The sequence below is a fragment of the Stegodyphus dumicola genome, chromosome 9, assembly GCF_044657685.1.
Source record: "Stegodyphus dumicola isolate Sdum_Otavi_A_Nest chromosome 9, ASM4465768v1".
Lineage (NCBI taxonomy): Eukaryota > Metazoa > Arthropoda > Arachnida > Araneae > Eresidae > Stegodyphus > Stegodyphus dumicola.
This window is the reverse complement of record NC_140776.1, coordinates 25,579,202-25,599,793: the sequence shown is the minus strand read 5'-3', so window position 1 is coordinate 25,599,793 and position 20,592 is coordinate 25,579,202. Positions and strand designations below refer to the sequence as shown.

The window sequence follows — 20,592 nt, the reverse complement described above, 5'->3', positions numbered from 1 at the left end:
TATCTAGAACAGCGGTCATTTCGTATGACTGCCGGACTTTCTAGTTTATAATAAACGTTTTTGTATTTATCGATTTATCCAGATAACATCTCGTACATCAAAAAGTTATTTATAAACACGACATATTTTTGGTTTTTTGCAAACTTTGCGTCCATACTTTTTACGAATATTGCTTGCTAAATTATTCTTCTTGCACCTTTTATTGATTCCTAGTTAGTCTACAAGATTACATAAGTACCAATGTCCTTCGATCTCTAAAAAATAAACTCCAAAACTGATTTATTGTGCAGTAAATGTCAGTGTTTTCACTGAGAATCTGTCCGATAGGGCTTCCTGTTGTCTAAGTTTAACAATGCCTCTAAATTGAACCATCGCATTGTCAGTGAAAATATTAACACTGAAGCTTGCAGCTTCTTTATAAAGGTGATATCGTTTGGTGAAAACTTTGCATCTTACCCCATGTTGCAAGTATGGTATATCAGAGTCTCCTTCCTGCATGCCTTCGTAGTGTAACGGTAGCACACTCGGCGCGTATTCGTGAGGTCCAAGTTCGAGCCCCAACAAAGGCATTGCTCATTTTTCATGACTCCTGATTTAGTAAAAATCTAATGACTCTACAGTGGCATCCAAACTAAAAAGGTGGTGTGTGATGATTCTTCAACACAGGATTTGGCGATTGGGTCCCCTAATCCCCAGTCGCCCTTTAAAAAGGGGAAAAGTCTTTAAAAGGCCCTTCGTGGTCTAACGTTAGCACACTTGGTGCGTATTCGAGAGGTCCAGGTTCGAGTCCCGGCGTGCGCATTGTTTATTTTTCATGTTTTCTGAAAAAAAAACTAATCACTCTACCAAAAAACTGGGGTCGTATGTTTCATAATCTTCTTCTGAAGACATTTCTTCCGCAATCACTTTTTTTCCCTGCTTCTGAAGTTAATGCAGTTTCCCTTAATTCATTTTTATGTTTCTTTATGACTTCTCCGCATCTTTATTATTAACATCCTAGCTCTTAGTTTTGACTAGAAAAGCAATATCATAAATAGCAAAAAACAGTGTCAAACGCCCAAATTCTCTGCCTGCAAACCAATTTGGCCCATATTTTCCTCCTTCCATACTGCAATTTCTCCAGAGCAAAAGCGATCCTGTAAGTTACATACTGCTAGCCTTGGTTATTCAGCGTTCAGAAAGGCAAATATTAAAATGATATTTTCATAAGTCTCCGAGTGTTAAGTACATGGTACAGGTTATCTCAAAACTCTTCTAAAAATCGTGTGTTGCTGACTTGAATGTTCGTAAATCAAGACACCTTCCATCATCGAAAGCGTGAAGCCAGTTCCACTTCTACAAAAGACTTATGCATATTACTGCAATTTCAAATCAGTCTTATGATGAAACGAACAGACAAAAACGCGACAGTAAGATGAGGAAAGAAAAGCATTTTGTTAAGCAATTGTTTGTAATTTTTCCAAAACTAGTATTGCTTCCCTTCGCCACATACAAAAAAAAAAAAAAAAAAAAGTGCGTTAAGGAAGTTATAACGTATGTTATTCTTATCGAGCATAAACTAACTAGCTAGACGTTAACAGACTGCGTAATGAATTATCCTTAAGTACGATAAAGCCCACAGAAAGCGTATAAAGGACCTTTTATTAACTCAATATTATTCACAGGTGGCACAGACTCGTGCATACAAAAACCAACACTTTTGGCTTAAAGGTTATGAAATAGAATATAATTAACCTAACGGCTTTTCGTGGGTTGCTTAAAGAGGTTATCACACTTGGCTACAGTCCCAGCTAGACGGGAATTTTCTGAGAAACGAGATTCTGAAGGCACCGATTTAACCAAGACATTTCCTAGAAAAAAGAGCCCCGTCTGAAGCGAAGTCCCGCCTAGCTAAAGAGATTATTACATATGGCTACAGTCCCTACTAGACCGGACTTTAAGCTACGGAAATAATGTTGCGGCTACGCGGGATTTTTTTCAAACCTCACTTAAAATGTCTCGGGTCCCGGGTAGAGACAACCAATCAGACGAAAGTTCTGCTTCAGAAGGATCACGTAATCCCAATTAGAGCGATAATCGATTACTGTTTGACGTTCAAGTCTTTGTAGTAAGTGAGAATGGTAACTTAGCTACGTGTGTTTCCCGGAATTGTGCGGGTTCTGAGAATTGTCCCTTTCGACGTCAAGTCCCGCGTAGCCGAAACATAATGTGATTGGGACATTCGCGCAGGCAAGCTCTGACTCGTAAAAGTCGGCGTAAAAAAGCCTAATCTCTAGAACGCCACAAACATGTAATCGCTAGACAGAACACGATCTAAAATCACCTTCCAAGTCTTTCACTTAAATACTAACTTCTTTCTACATCATTTTAAAAAAGGCACACTGACTCATTTACATTCCATTAAGAAAGCGTAGGTTGAAAGCGAAAGTAATAAGAAAGGTTACCTCAAAATAAAATTTACTGTTAAGTAACTTAGTTAAATTCCCACAAGGTAAACATGCGTTCAGGATGCCGATGAGCAACTCTTAGTCAGAGACGTTTTTCAAATTGCTTTAGTAAAATGTTGAGTTACTTTAATCTTTATTGTAAGAAGACGCAACAAGACGTGATGCAGTGAATTATCGACCGTATTTGGAGAAAGAAATTAGGGGTTGTCAGAGTTAATTATTGAAAACCACCTAAAACATTAAAATTGTGTATTTAAATTTACAGCTGAATCGTTCTGCATTTTCTGCATATTTAAATTTATAGAAATTACCAAGCATTTATTCAAACTCACTAATCAATTAATGATATTCACAATAGATAATCAGGGATAAAGTACATGGGCAGATGAAATTATATAATTATTTTCTAAATTCTTGCGTGAATTAACTTTCTAACTATTTGTAGCAAATCCTGTGCCCTTACTCGGGATCTTGTCTAGAAGCATGTTAGAATATTTATATAAGTTGCAACATAAATTGTAGAGACATTAGGATGTTTGAAGCAGGAGAGGCGAAAAATGTACAGTACCCTCGTTGGGACTCGAACCTAGATCTCTCGAATATGCGCCGAGTGTGCTACGAGTTACTCCAAGAATACATGCTGGAAGGAGGAAGAAAATACCTTACAAAATTGCTACTCCAAAAGCAAATCAGTTATGATACTGCTGACAGTATGATACCGCTCATTAATATAAAGAAGGTTTATTTCCCATTTGTGGCAAATCTGTGAAATGGTTGCCTGTGCTTAAAGAGAATAAATTTGGTTATTGTCGATTTAAAACACTTGTTGTTTGATTAGATTTGTTTTAGCTCAGTAATGATAAATTACAATTTAGCATGAAGTCTTATTTGACGAAAGAGCTGTAAACTATCCATCCATGTACATGTTAAAGTCTTGATACAGTAAAATATTTAAAGTGCGATTTCATAATCGAGGCGAAGACGTTAACTCCAAAATTGCGACTTCTTATAACATCAAAAACTTGTCTTAAAAGTTACACTTTAAAGATCAAATATCCATGAAAATCTAATAACTTGTTAAAAAGTTATGCAAAATCTTAAAAGCCTTCTACATGAAGTGCATTATATTTAATATGACATAAAAGAATTCCTATTTTAAAAACGAAAAGGCTGCTGTGTACACCACATGACTTCCTTGCATGGAATATTAAATTTTACATATTTTTACTGCATTTCATTTAAACTTATTTCCTTGAATTTCATTAGAGCTATAATTCTCATTCGATTAATTCAATTAGAGGTAAAGCAAAAATGCATAAAATGTCAAAATATCTTTATAAACATTTGAAAAACATACAAAAATATAAAACACCAAATACAGTCTAAACAATTAAAAAATCCATTTCTACAATTAAAATTAGAGATTCCACGCAAAAACGAGCAATTCGGCCGACAGGCAAGAAGGCAGATTTTTCAGTGCACAAAACTGAAAGTTTACTTTTGGTCCCATTCGGCAAAAAGACACTGAAGGTGCAGAAGCTGACTTAACTCACTATTCTGCTAAGTTTCAAACACCAACAAATATGACAGCTTTGGTAAAAAAATTAAGCTTTGAAGCACTTAAACAACTTTTAAATTGTTGATAATTTTACAACTATTGCATGCAGATTAACTCAAGGCATAAAACCCAGAAGAAAAGAACAACATAGTTCAATCATTTTTGAAGCAAAAAATGCACAATTTACCAACATATAAGACTAAAAACGGAGCTCACGGAGCAGAGTAATATAGTGAGTATATATGTAATGATTTCAAAATGCGTATATGAAGGCACTGAAACTTTTAACAGCTTTCGATGTTGCGTAGATGACTGACATGACCATAGTGGCAGAGTGTAAAGCATGGTGACGCAATTTAGCACAACGTATCTTGAAAAATCACAATCTTTATTTTTTTACATATATCAAATCATCCTTTTTCATACAAGATGTTTCCTAATTATATTTGAATACAGTTAGTTGCATTTTGAAGTAGAACGTCATCTTAAGTAATTAAGCAGCAGCATGGTTTAAAAGCATCTTGCCAGCTATGCAGAAAAAGGGGAGAGTATCATAGAACATCAGAGGAAGAAGGGTGGGAGTCGGAAAAGTTTCAGTTCAGAGTTCTGGATTACAATTAATTTGATTGGACAAGAGGTATCTGCATTAAAACGTTACGTAAGATAGAAAAACATGGAACTTGTGAGAAGAGATGAATTTAGGGACAGCCATTTATTTTTTGAAACGGCTATCATATTTTGTTATATATAATATACATTATTATATATATTATATATAATAATATATATTATATATAATATATATATATTTTGTTTGTTATATATAATATATATATATTTTGTTATATACATATATATATATGTATGTATGTGTGTACTTTATATACAAAATTTCAACGTTCAGGAGCTACTCGTTTTTGAGTTATACGAGATAAATACATAAAAATGTACGTACAGACGTCACTAAAACATCTCCTCTGAATTCATTTTAAATCCTTTTTACAATCCGTTTTGGGAAAATGAGTCCTTTACTCTGTTCTTATGTACAGATGTCACCAAAAAACATCGTTAAATTTTATTCGATAGCGGTCAAAATGGATATTTTCCTTGAAGTAATGATACCAGAAATTCGCGATTACAATACTTCCTTTACGGCGTACAAGGAAGTAAAAAAGATTTAATATAAGCGCTCTTTTTTGGCATTTAGCTCTTGATATGCAGTACAAAAAATAATGAATTTTTAATAATTACAAAAAATAATTAATTAAAATAATTAAATAAATAATTTATTTATTTTTATTTTTATTTATTTTTAATGACATGCAAATACGATTTTTAAAACTTTTATTTAAATGTATTTGTATGTTTAATAAACTTGATTAAAACTGAATTATTTAGCAGATACGAATTAACTACAGGAAACATGCTATATGAATTTCCCTACATTTTCAATTGATTCCTTGAAGTTAATTGCCCATGAAATTGCCTTTTTCGAAGGAAAAAAATATTTCTCCATAATGAAAATTTTTATCGCATTTTGGGCAGTGATAAAAAATAGAGTGCACTTTATTTGATCTCTTTTTTATGAGTTGTTCTAATATTTTTCTGCTTTGTAAAAAAGCATCAAAAAGAGAGAAAAACTGCATTTAGAATCAGTTATTAGCGTTAAAGAGATTGGTGGGGGAGGTGGAGGTGAATTCTTCTAATTTTTTTAAACATAGAATTGTTGTAATAATATACTCTTTTTCAAAAAAAAAAAATCGAAGCACCAAGAAAGACTTTAGTGATCGCGATGAAATTTGGTATGCAAAAACATCTTGATCGAATATGTAAATTTAAGGCAAAGGAGCAATAATTGCGATCACAGCGCTCAATTCACAAAATATAAAACCAGTAAGAGAGGCGGAAAATTTATCTTTTTTTGTTTCTGCCATTGTAATTTTGTAAAGAAACAACTAAAGATGCCATTACGACGATATCGAAGACTTTACAGACAACTAAACGACATCGAAAGTGGTCCCATTGTAGGGTTGTGTGAAGCTGGGTGGTCATACCAAAAAATAGGCCGCCACCTGCAATATACAGGTACTGCTGTGCAAAGATATTGGCAGCAATGATTGCTACAAAGAAATTGCCGACGAAATGAAGGCTCTGGAAGGCCAAGGAGCACAAATTCGAGGCAAGATAGAAAGAATGTTCGCCAGGCCTGAACCTCCCCAACAGTATCATTGTCGACTATTCAACGCACTACAGCCACGTGTATACCTCCCATGGTACCGTCCACTATCTCACGGCGCTTGTCTGAGGCGGTGTTACGCTCACAGAGGCCTTTAAGACGTTTGTCTTTGACCCCACAACATCGGCGGAGTCGTCTGGAGTGGTGTCGCAGCTTATCATCATGGCTGCCATCAGACTCGCATCGTATAGTGTTCAGCGATGAATCCCGCTTCACTCTTGAAGCAGATGACCCCCGTGTTCGTGTCTGGACAGGACGGAGCCTGCGATCCCAATCAGCCTTTGGTTTACAAAAGCATATAGCCATAACCCTTGGTGTGATGGTGTGGGGTGCTATTTCTTATGATAGCAGGTCATCTTTAGTCATCCTCCGTACATCTTAACGATATGTTAATACCATCAACGATATGTTGCTCAACGATATGTTGATACCATCAACGATATGTTGCTGAACGATATGTTAATACCATACTGCGGCCGGTTGCATTACCCTTCCTGGCACATCATCCTGGGGCCATTTTCCAACAAGATAATGCCAGGCTACATACCGCTCGCATATCTCTGGACTGTCTCCGTGGGGTTGATACTCTTCCTTGGTCAACAAGGTCACCAGACCTTTCACCAATCGAACATGCCTGGAACATGGTACGCCGCCAGATTCGAAAACCACAAAATATCGCAGATCTGGAGCGACAACTAATGAATGCCTAGTAGAATGTGTCTCAGGATGACATTAGGAACCTTTACCACTTCTTGCCTCGACGAATTCAAGCATGCTTTGCCGCCAGGGGCGGTTCGACCAACTACTAATTTGAACACTCAATGGGTGATTGTGAGCCGTGAACAGGTACTATGACCTTGATTTTTTAACCATTTTATTCTCTGTGTATGAGTTATACACATACTTATTTTCATCAAAAACACCCACTTCCTTCATGGTGCTTTGATTTTTTTGCAAAAGTGTGTACATTAGATTCCGGGAAAAGAGGCCATCTTTCTCTTAGAAGTTTAGAAGCCTTCTGCGTAAACCTGACGTTTCTAATTCATAATGCAAGACGAAGGAAAGAAATTTGTGTAAAAATAATTCCAAACATTAGAATTACGTTATTTTTCTTATAAACATACTTGTTCACTAAATTTCAAGTTGCATTGTAATAGCACCTGTGAGAACATAAATCTTGTCTTTTTTCCTGCCCTCTTGATATTATTTCAATTATTAGCTCAAAGAGCGTTAGCCCAGAAGAGCTATTAATCTCGTTTTGGCATTTTGTGGTGTTTCCCTACAAAATTCCAAAACGAGATTAATAGCTCTTCTGGGTTACTGAAGCAAACATTTCGGTTAAAATTACATACATAAATGCAAAACTGGCCGATTTACTTAAGAAGTCTGAGGAAGCGAAAGAAAAAAAATCTCTTTTTGCTTTTGTTATTTTTATTTGAGAAAATTATTTCATTCATTTCATGCTTTAACTCTGTATCAGTTAATCTGCATTTAATGATACTGAGTTAAAATAATTCCATTTTTAAAAATACATCTAATTTTGCAATATATTTGGGTTTTAACAAACCTAACACCTTAGTATAGTAGGTTTTATTATTTAGTTGCTCCTCAGTACTTCAATTATCACTTCAAACACAGATATCCTTAAATTTATATGATATACATAAAGTGAATTATTTATTCGTTCGCAACCACGCGAGAAATATATTTTTATAACCACACATTGCTATCGCTCGTCAAATAGCACATTCTGTAATATTTCAAGGAAACTTTCGTAAAATTGATGGCTTTTTGCGTATTCATGACTCCGCTAACAAGCCAATGTCATCACCACCTGATCTCTTTCCGTTTTCCAGGCATCCAAGAGCCTTCCTAAGACATATCGATCATAAAAAAATGCATTCCACGCGAGATTCTCTTTTCAAATGAAAAACCTCTCCTCAATCCATCCGATCGAGACGTCTAAGAAACTACCTGCAGGAATCGATCGCTCCAAGAGCCTCAGAAATAAGTTCTCGATCAATGACGCTCAAGAATACTCCTTACTTCCGTTTCCGCGGTGCTGGTGTTGGCTGACTGGCATGCGGCAAAGCAACGTTCGAAGTTCCATTGTTTAATCTCTGCTGGAAAGAGGTCGCTGCTTTTGTTTCCTTTCACTCGGCTTCTGCTCTTTCTCGTGTTTAAATGCTACTATCCTGAAATTTATGAGATCCAGGAAGAAAGAGATCGACGATAAATGAGTGGATGGACTTTATGAGGAATTTCCGTGGATGAGAGTAGTTTTCTTTGGGAGAAATCGTTGAATATTTTAACTTGTCAAATAAAATAAGAAAAGGATTTTTCACTGATGTTTTTACAAATGGTACATCTAATTAAAGCTTGATGTATAACTTTATCTCCATAATAAAACGGTAGCTAATAATGAAATTGAGTAGTTTCATTTTCCAAAAATGGATTTGCGCTGGAAAATGCTCTTTGTCACGGAAAGTTCGTCCCTTTCATTAAATATGAAACAGTCTTTAAGAATCTGGTAAGGAACTGTAACGTTGTTAATATATTTTACTATGAATGGGAATGTGGATAAAAGATGAGCATGATATATATATATATATATACAAGAAGAAAGTTTACTTGTATGACTAATTGTAAGTAACTGCTGATTATTAGCAGACTTCTTCCAAGTAGTAGTATACAAGTGTGCAAAACATAAGCATTTTGCTGATTTTGTTGTAATTTCGCACAAAATCAACTAGTAGATATGAAATTACTATTACAGGAGATACAACGTAGTGCTTAAAATATAAGGAAAGTATAGTAAATAGAACGCATACAGTACGCAACGAATAGAAAAGGATTTAGTGGCAAAATGGATTTGGTTCAAAAACCTATCTGACCAAGTGCAAGTGCTACGTTGATGCTGTCCAGCCAACTGCCGATGGCATGTAGCCAGTGCCGATCTTGATGGCATCTAACTGCAACTTTGTATTGTTAGCACCAGTTATGATGTCAGCCTGGATCCCCAAATCACTACACCATGGTGTAGCGATTCTCTCTGTTATAGTTTTGTGCCATGTTTTTAAGGGATAGGTCTGTACTCCACAGTTCAGTAAGCGAAACACTAAATTGTTAGACTTTTTCTTTAATTTTTCTTATCTGTAAAATTCATGATAATCTCTTATATAACCTAAATTTTTGAAATCTACAACACATTTAATGGGAGTACGCAAAGTCGTATAGTTCGGTTCCCTCTCAGAATCCCCTTTGTGCCGGTGCAGAAAGCAAGTGCAGCAATCGTACAAATATTTAACAGATGCGTATATAGGCAGATAATATTTTAACGGTTGAAGCTTATTTTTATTATTATTTTTTTAGCCCAAAACGAGTTAGTCCAGAAAGGCTATTAATTTCGTTTTGGCATTGTGCGTTGGTCTACTATAAATGTCGATTCCCTTTTCAAATTGCTGCCACCAAATATTAGAACCCTGTGTTATATTTAAAGAAATTAAATAATGAAGAATCTGCATAAATGTACGTATGATTCTCCCATTCTGATAAAACAATGGTACCTAGAGCCATCCAATTTTAAATAACGTTACCTCCACCGAATATGAGCATCTGGAAGCCCGAATTTGGAATTTGAAATTTGTTTTATTATCGATTTCATATTTTGTAACACTTTAACAAATTTTTGGTTAATAAACACAGCGATTTAAAAGCGAGCAATAGCAACACTGTACGGAAAACAAAATTATCTCCAGCGCGGGAGACTGTTTTACGGAAATTCTAAATATATGGTCATTTTAAAATTATTTTTCGATATTGCTGTTGAATTGAATTTTATGATTTAAGTGCGAATAAAATGATATTTAATAAATAAAGGTAACACACAAAGTGTTAAAAAAAAGCCCTTTTAGGCGTAATATAAAACCTGGAAGCTTTTAAGATTTTATTTTTTTAATTTAATTTTTTTGTGTGTGTATGTGTGTGCTCTGAAGAAATTAAAGAACTCTTACATAAGACCAAGAAGCCATGTCCTCAGTTTTCCTCAAAAATTAAATTTTCTCAATTCATCCATTTAAATTGAAGATATTTATTAAAACTCACAATGATATAAATAACTTATCATCGCTTTTAAACTTATTATCCCTTTTATAATAATACTAGAGAGGTTTCGTTTCCATGGATACTTTCATTGGCTTTGCTGTCGTACGAACTACGTTTCTTTCTTTTATTTTTATGAAAAGGCATTTGAAGAATATAAATAACTTAGATGTTGATATTTTTAAACAGGCAAAAAAAATTGTTCTTGAATTTTATTATTAGTCAGAAAATTTCTTGACTTCGTGTAATTTAGCATTATGAAATATCAAAATATTAAGTTAATGTTATTTAGCAAATACTGTGCTATTATAGCTTAACAAATACTAAAAGATAAGCAATAACTCCAGAGATTTTCTGGTGCCCACCAATGGCCGAGCGGTAAAGTCGCTATACGATTGCAATTAGTCCAGGATTTGAATCCTAGGCAACGGGCTGAGTGCATGTGCGTTTTCGCGGTTTCTCCCATGTGCAGCGTGTTTATGAACCAGTTTCCCTTAGTAAGTCCTTCATGAAAACATCACTCTCTTTACGCAGCTATTCCTCGAGTGCTTTGCCATAAGTAAATAAACCCAAACCGTACATTATCTGTACCACAGTTTTATTTGTTTTCTTTCTTCCGTGATGGGTAAAGTAAAGAATGCATGCTAAATTTTACATACAGAAAGTAAATAGTTGATTGTAATTTCAGAAGTTATTTAAACGGAAGAAATGCTTAAACGCTTCAAGAGTTATTAAAAAGGTATTGTTGGTCCTTTATTTTCTGTTTCAGTTTTTCTGTTCAGTAAGTCGCTAAGATAATTAACTGCATTATTATATGATTTTAGACAAAACGTAATCTCTCAACTACATGTACTTATGAAATTAAAATAGTTTATTTCGGAGAGTTCCAATTGGAGAAATGGGTAAAATAGTTATGCTTGCGTTGCTATTCGGCCCATACGCGGCCGAACGGTAAAAGCCATCAAACCCTGGCAGTTCGGTTCAAGTTCTATCGAACTTTAATGGCTGCGAGGACGTTTTCGTGATTTTCCCCATGTGTAATGTGAATACGAACCAGTTTTACTTTAATTCCTTCGGGGGGCATCCCTCACTTTCCATGTAGTGCCTAATGGCGACGTACGTAATAAACAGATACTTTGGTATTCTACTTTTCATGAAATATATTCTTTATTAGCCTATAACGTTGCGCGCCTCTAACTAGCACGCAACCAAGAGGTGACTGTGAAAAGCTTGTATAAACCACAGAGTCTTATAAAGGGTTTAAGTCCCTTTTTATTCAACGTAATAAATTACAACGGCGTCCTCTTGACGCTTACAGACTGTGCCCACTAGGCAGTCAAATAAAAATAAGAACCTGAAAAGAAAGTAAAGATAATATTCTAACTACGAGGCTCTCTAAAATAACTAACTCACCGCGTTTTACAAATACCGCAGCTAATTCAGCAGACTTGAAGCTCACTGGAACAATTGCAACTACTTCCCGCCAAGCACATAGGCCGCAACGCGGGGTTCTTCAATTCTCGATTCTACCACCGCGCTCGCTAAGTAAGAATAACTCTCTCACCGAACTCGTTTCCTTCTATTTAAATCATACTACTTCCGCTGATAATTTGAATCCTTGCGCGTTCTACTAAAATTTACATATTCTGGCATTGGCAGTTCCAGGGGAAAGTAAGGCTTGACAGGAAAGATAGTTTAAACTTAAAATAAATGTTAGTTAAAATAAATATAAACCCTACAAGCCCAAAGGGCGTTAGCGCAGAAGGGATATTAATTTCGTTTTGACATTTTGCTTTGACTCATTATAAATGTCGGTTCACTTTTCAAATTGTTGCTACCAAATATTAGAGTCCTGCATTATATTTAAAGAACTTAAATAATCAAGAATATTTATTAATGTATGTGAGTTTCTCGTACTGTGACAAAACAACGGTACCTAGGGCCATTAAATTTTGAATAACGTATATTTCTACCCGAATATGGGCATCTTCAAGTCCATATTTGGAATTTGGGATTTGTTTTATTATCTATTTTTATCTACTTCATATTTTGCAAAACTTTAACGAATTTTTGATTTACAAACTCAACGATTTCAAAGTGAGAAATGGCAACGTTGTACAGAAAAAACATTTTTATCTCCTTCGCACGAGACTCCTCAATTTAGAACTATTTTGCGATATTGCTCTTGAACTGAATTTTGTGCTTTAAGTGCGAAGAACATGATATTTAATAAATAAAGGTAACACACAAAATGTTAAAAAAACGCTTTGCGCGTAATGTAAAATCTGAGAGCTTTTAGATTTTTAATATTTTTTTAAGTTTTTTCTTCAGTTCTGCATAGGTAAAGTGATGATAGTAAACTTTCCGCATCATCAACAAACAATTAAATAACGCTTAATTTGATGATAAATGAATTTGATGATAAGGGGGAAGCTTTTACACACCTATAAATGTCCCCTTTTATTAAATTTAATGATGCAAAAATAAAAAGAGTTCTATAATACATTCAGAATTGAGTTACGTTGATTCTGAATTCAACTCAAGATTCTGCAAAAATATTACAATCTGGTATCATATTTATTTCTTGAAAACAGGCTTTAACTAGACTAATTAAAATGATTGTATTCTAAAAATAGTTAAAGAGAATTTTTTATGCTTTTGTTATTTAAACTGAATTTGCCTATTTGCTTTAAAAGTAATTCCATTATATTTCTGATTTCCTGTATCATAAGATTGTATTAAGATGTTATTATTGTTACAAATATGCTGTAAGTCAAAGATCCTAAAATTTTTGTAATTCAAATACAGAAGATACTTTGTTAAACCCAATGCTGCTTGTTGCCAATGACGCATCTCAATAAACTTTTCTGAGTTTAATTATCTAGCAAAATTACGATTGAAGTTCCTACTTCAATCGTAATTTCTTCATAACGTGCTTTCTTCAAAATCCTTTTTGTTGCAATTTTGACAAAATTCAGCCGTTTGTCGCTTTTATTTCCAATAAAATGCTCTGCATATTTCATGCAATATTGGCATCTGCATTTCAAAATATACTACGCCATATTGTTTCAAATCAATAGCAAACCAAAATTGTATTTTTCCAGACTTTAGATCTATGGGGGTATCTCTTGTATCTTTTAAATCGTACGAGAATTAATTTTCAGACTCTGGTTCATGTTAAACATTTACTTCCTTTTCACTGAAATCAAAGTTCGAAGTTTCCAGAATTCAAACTGATATATAGGTTGTAACTTTTAATTTTAACAAGAAGAGTCGATTTCATGCACGTTATTCCCTTGGCTTCATAGAACTCATTCTTAATACGCAGTTTTGAGTAAATTAGTTTTTGAAGTTCTACCATTTTTTGAAATTCCTTAGAATAGCTTCAAATCCTGAATGGATCTGAAATTTGCATTCAGGTATTAGAGATCCACACGAAATCTCGGCAACTTAATTCTTATAATGCAGTTTATTTATACATATTAGAAAAGTACGCATAATAAAAATGAGGCATTATGTAGCTCTCGACTTCAAAAAATGATTTAGCGAAGACAGATAGCAATATTATGTTCTTTAACACATTCATAAATTAGCTGAAGAATTTTACCTGTTGGCACAAAATTTTTATTTAAATCTGAAACTTTGAAACTTTATTTAATTCAATAATAATGAAGTTTTATGTTAGTTTAAACAAATGAGACAATATTCTTACACTATGTTAATAATTTCGAGAAAAATTTAGTGTTTTTGATTGATTCATCTTTTTTTAACTTTCAGCAAATTACTTCAGTTACTAATCAGGAATTGTGCAAATTACTTCAGTTACTAATTATTAATTGTTCAAATTACTTCAGTTACTAATTATTACTAACAAATTACTTCAATTACTTCAGTTACTAAATGCGTTGGTGACCAGTGTATGCCTCAAGAATTCAAAAAAAAAATTCTTGATCATACCAAGGATCCTCAGATTAAAACAAACTTTCACAAATCGAAAAAGAACACTTGAGGTAATATATACCATGTATCTTAAACTTACACAGTTTTTATGACAGCGTCTCAAAGATGTTTCACAACACAAAATGCTGGCAATATATTTATCTTTTGACAATGAACACTCATGTCGAAAAGGATATTTACATGTAGAAAATCACGGATTTCTCAGAAACTGTGAACTATGATTTTACGAATTTGTATGGAATTATACATTACATAAATACAAAGGAAATAATTTATATATAACTCTAATTAAATAATAGCATACGATATTGATGCATGAATACGGATTTGTAATGAGCTCAATACACACAGAACCGATTATAGCTTGATAAAATTTATTTTCACCAAACCCCCGCCCCAAAAAAAACTAATCTTAAAGGTTTCAGATTTTAAATTAAGTCCAAAGGGGCGTTTTTTTAACATATTGTCTGTTACCTTTATTTATTAAACATCACGTTCTTCGCACTTAAACCATAAAATTCAGTTCAAGAGCAATATCGCAAAATAGTTTTAAATTGAGCGTATCTTTAGAATTTTCGATACTGAGTCTCGCGCGATAGAAATAATTTTTTTTTTTTTTTTTTTTTTTTTTTTTTGTGCAACGTTGTCATTGCTCACTTTGAAATCCTTGAATTTGTTACTCAGAAATTCCTTAAAGATTTACAAAGTATGAAATCGATAATAAAACAAATTCCAAATTTCAAATTTGGGCTTCCACATGCTCATATTCGAAGTAGGATTACGTCATTCAAAATTCGATGGCTCTATGTACCGTTCATTTATCACAGTGCAAGAAATATACATACATTTATCCAGATTTTTCATTATTTAATTTCTTCAAATATAATGCAGGACTCTAACATTTGGTGGCAACAGTTTGAAAAGTGAAACGGACATTTATAGTGATCCAAAACGAAAACAATAGTCCTTCAGGGCCAAAGTCCCTTTTGGACTAAAAACACTACAGTTTTGAAAATTTCGACAAAAGTACTCGTACAGCTCTTCTTAGTATGGCAGAGCACCATCAGTAATTACCACTTTAAACTAGTAAGGAAGTTAAACAGAACGCAAGGCAAAGCGCATCTAAAGAGCGAAGCTCGCACGTAGATCTAACTCTGAACTAAGAGTTGAGAAACTGTTTCACTCTCCGGTCTTATATAGCTTCCCCACCTGGCCCGTCGAGAAATTTCTAGTACCTTTCATTTCTCAAAATTATCGAAAGTCATATACGGTTTAAGTTACATATAAGGGTCGGATAAGGTTACCGTTACATATAGGGATCAATAACAGTTATACAGAGACCGAAATGTCACCAAGTATGGCAAATTCTGTCGATTTCTACTCAAATACCAATTCATACAAGCAGATGCAGCTGCAAGTAGTATTCACTATGTAATGAAAGAAGCCTATCACACACGAATAATTCCTCAAAACATAAAAATCAGGATTCATCATTCTTCTCCTATGCAGAATTGGAAGCTGGGATTACAAGAAATGACTACGAGTTCACCCGCGTGTTTATCGTTTTAAACGAATTCAGCTTACTTTGCCCTTTCCGACAAATAAAGCACAAACACAAAATTTACATGTCTTCTTTCCCAGTGCATATCTTTTCACAATGTCAGCAACACAATGCCCTGCAAAAGGAAGTAAACATTTTAGATGATCGCTTAAACGGTTTAGTAAAAGAAGTGGGATTCCTGTCAGTTACTTCGAGATTTTAAGTAAAATTGAAGTATTACATTAACTGGAGTTGCTTATTCATTTCATCATAACATTTCAGTGTTATATTCATTTATCGCGGTATGGAACACAAGGATTTTATTTTTTTAAGCCGAGCAGTTAGATTAATGCAGTCAGTGCAGCAAAATCCAGAAATGAGCATCTGTTGAAGCAAAGGCGACTGCCTACAGATAAGTGACGTTCTTCGTTAATTATGCAAACCTTTAGAAGATATTTCGTAGAAAGAAATATCTAAGAGAATATTGTAAAAAAAATGATTGCATTTGCGTTATTTATATATTTACATTAGATGGGAAAAGCCACCAAATCTTAATGCAATCAGACGTTTCTGTAGTTTATGGACCCAAATGCCAAGCGAGGTTTGGTACTGGACACAAAATTACTCAACCTCAAACTTTTTAATAGCATTTGTGTTCAAAACACATGAAGGTAGATCTATCTAAGTAACATTCCAGTTTTGATCAAGAGCGTTCTAAGAAATGTAGAGAATGTTCCTTCTTTCGTCATTCCCCTCCTAATCTTTTGAAAAGACTTACTGCCCGACAGATTTTAAGTGCTACTCTGTAAGGTATTTTCTCCTTCTTTCCAGCATGCCTTCGTGGTGTAACGGTAGCTCACTCGACGCATATTCGAGAGGCCCAGGTTCGAGTCCCGATGAAGGCATTGCACATTTAAATTAGCTTTGAAATTAGCTTTGAGAAAATATAACGTTAAACATCGTGTTATGTCAGATTTAGATTTTTGTATGCTTTATGTACCGTGTTATGCGGAGATTAGTATAACTTCCGAAACCTCATTTCGTCTTAATCGCATTTCACAAGTACGAATAATCCTTGTATACTGGTCAGTATACAAGGATTATTCGTAATGAAATTTTTGAAGGAGCTCTTAAAAATTTTTTACACTTATTTCAATGAAATTTTGTAAATTCAAAATAATAACAGTTCATATTGTATAGTTCTTGAATGCTTGCCGGCAAATGTTATTATAGTGTGCAGAAATATGCAAAAAAAAAAAACATAAACTGAAAATAAATTTTATCACTGTGAATGAAGGGAACACTTTAATATTCATTTCATTTCCAAAAATCATCTGTACATTTTGCTTCTTAGGTAGAGAAAGAAATCATCCTTGTCCTTCCCATCTTCACAAAAAAGTTAATCAAAAGAATAAAAAAAAATCCTAGATTTAAACCAGTAAGATTGAATTTTCTTACCGCAAACAAATCTGAAAAGAATCATGGCTCCTCTTCTTAATGCCGTGATTCATCGAGTTCCTGTGAAGTTTTCTCGACAAGGAGTCGATCAGATTACCTCTCGAGGATGAACGGAGTCCACACCCAACTGCGCACGCATTCTCCGAACTCAAAGGGGAGCAATCCGGAATGCGAAAGGAAATTTTCCCGCAGGGTTATCCCATCTTTTATTCTATGACCAATTCCAAAAGCGTGCCTTTTAAATTTGTGGATTTTGTCCCGCTTAGAGTATGTCAGAAAGAGAAAAGAGTCTTTCGAAAGATCGATAGAATACTTTAATAGGAAAACTCTTGCAATTATGACAAGCCTTCGAAGCTATGCCGTTGACAAATAGATTATAATTTCAATAAAACCGGCAAACCTCAAGATATTCGTAAGCGGCATTTCTGACAGAAGATACTTTTTAGGATGGGTTAAAGCAAAATGTGTGTTTTCATGATTGTTCAATCTTCGGAATTATTATTTAGCGTTAGAGAAATCAAATACTTACTTATTTGCTAAGTAAAGCTAGAATTTTTAGAATAAAGAGCAGGTTTTTGCTTCCTTGTACGAAGTAAAAAGGAAGTATTGTAATCGCGAAAAGTTTCAGGCAGCATATTTCAAAGAAAATATCCATTTTGACCGCTATCGAATGCAATTTAACGATGTATGTGCGTGATATCTATATGTAAATACAGAATAAAATACCCTTTTCCTCCAAAAAAGTTATAAAACTGCTTTAAAATGAAATCTGAAGAGAATTTTTCTTGGCGTCTGTACGAACGAATGTACGTACATACGTACGTATCTCGCATAACTCGAAACGAGTAGCCTCAGATCGTTGAAATTTTGTATATAGGACTGCTATAACATGTAGATGTGCACCTCGTATTTTGGTTGCAATCGACCGCACCAAACGTATATAAATATATTTATATATATATCCACTCTGTTACCCGGCTCAGTCATCTCAGTTTCTTTACTCTTATATGTTTGTAAATTGTACATTTTTTGCTTTAAAAATGATTGAATTATGTTGTTTTTATCTTCCGGTTAAGGTTTTTATGTCCTTAGTAAATCTGTATGCAATATTTTTACAATTATCAACAATTTTAAAGTTGTTTAAGTGCCACTAAGCCATTTTTTTATGGCGGCCATTGATTGTTTACATTTGAAACAGCAGACTAGTGGATTTGTTGCCAATCTAGAGAAACGTAGCTTCGCAACAACAAAGATAACGACTTTATTTATTATTTCCAATTAAATCATGCTTAATCCTTTCTGGAATTTCTTCGAGGAAATAAGTATTTAAGATTTACTTCGTAATTTTTAATATAGATATTTTGAGTTCTTATGTATTTTTGCCTTGTCGCGAAGTGAGAACTGAATTAATTGAATGAGAAGTACTCAATCGTCTGTGAAAAACTGTTTCTTTTTTGTTTTGTTTGCTTAATTTCTTTTTTATATCATTCTAGCTTTATTATAGTATTTGAATAAAACATGTGGCAACGATTAGATAATTCTTTAAATGATATAAATTTTGTGCATTCTGAGTTATAATATGAACGAAATATAATACTGTTAAGTGAACCTAGCGCCAGAGTGTCGCTATGGTAAACAAATAGAGTGAATTTTAAGGAATGCATTTATTCTATTGTGGTTTATGCGCTGTCGAAGTAGATTTAATTCAATCCAATAAGTTTAAATGAAATGCAAGAAAAAATGCGTATAATTTAATATTCCGTACAAGGAAGTCATGTGGTGTACACATCAGATTATTAACATATCGGTTCATGTCTTTTTATATTATTCATAGAATATTTTAGCCTTATCATAGTTGCTGAATACTTCGGATTTTACCGTTAAGCAATATTTATCATACTTAGGTTTAGAGACCGAAGTAAATTTGAAATTAAGGTCTATATTCAGCATTTAGATACTTTTATCTGTGTATATGGACTTTCAAAAGCTGTTTAAAGACATTAATTAGTTCATATTGGATTGAACTTGAGCAATAACTATATTATTTATTACTTGCTTGTTCGAAGTAAAGGAAGTATTGTATTGAAATTACGAAAAATTCCGGGTATCTTATTTCAACGCAAATATTCATTTTGATCGCTGTCGAATGAAATTCAACAATGTATTTGCGTGACATCTGAACGTGAGGACAGAAAGAAGGACTCTTTTTCCCAAACGGATTATAAAATTGAATTAAAATGGATTCACAGGGGATTTTTTTTCGTGCCATTTGTACCTACGTACGTACCTATGTATATATCTTGCATAACTCAAAACCGAGTAGCCTCAGAACGTTGAAATTTTGTATATAGGACTGCTATCATATCTAGTTGTGCACCTCTCTGTTCGATTGCAATAAACTTCACCAGAAGTATATATAGCCACTCTATTTCTCAGCTCGGTGAGCTCAGTTTTTTTTTTTTTTTTTTTTTTTTTAATTCTTATATGTTGGTAAATTATGCATTTTTTCCTTTAAAAGTGATTTAATTATGTTGTTATCTTCCGGTTAAAATTTTTATGCCTCTAATTAATCTGCATGCAATAGTGGGACCAAAAGTAAACTTTCAGTTTTGTGCACCGAAATATCTGCCTTCTCGCCTGTTGACCAATTTGCTTTTTTTGAGTAGAAATTCTAATTTAAATTTTAAAAATTGGGTTTTTAACTGTATCTGGTATTTTATGTTTTTCTATGTTTTACAATTTTTGATGAAGATGTTTTGAATTCTTATGTACTTTTTTTTTTTAGTCCAAAGGGATTTGAATCCCGAAGGACTATTAGTTTCGTTTTGGCATTTTGCGTCGGACTCATAAATGTCGGTTCACTTTTCAAACTGTTGCCACAAAATGTTAGAGTCCTGCATTATATTTGAAGAAATTAAATAATGAAAAATCTGCATAAATGTATGTATATTTCTCGTATTGTGATAAAACAACGGTACATAGAGTCATCGAATTTTGAATAACGTAATCCTCCAACGAATATGAGCATGTGGAAGACCAAATTTGAAATTTGTTTTTAAATCGATTTCCTATTTTTTAAAACTTTGACGAATTTTTGATTAACAAACTCAAGGATTTCAAAGCGAGCAATGGCAACGTTGTGCAAAAAAAAAACATTTTTATCTCCAGCGCGTGAGTCTCTGTATCGGAAATTCTAAAGATATGCTCGTTTTAAAACTATTTTGCGATATTGCTGTTGCACTGGATCTTATGGTTTAAGTGCGAGGAACATGATATTTAATAAAGAAAGGTA

The 20,592-nt window shown here is 33.7% G+C and overlaps 1 protein-coding gene across 6 annotated transcripts in view; it reads left to right on the top strand.

The window, feature by feature from the left end:
• LOC118205679 (neuroglobin-like) overlaps positions 1-20,592 on the top strand; it is a 334,461-nt gene that overhangs the window by 256,657 nt on the left and 57,212 nt on the right. The gene's annotated exons all lie outside the window — the stretch shown is intronic.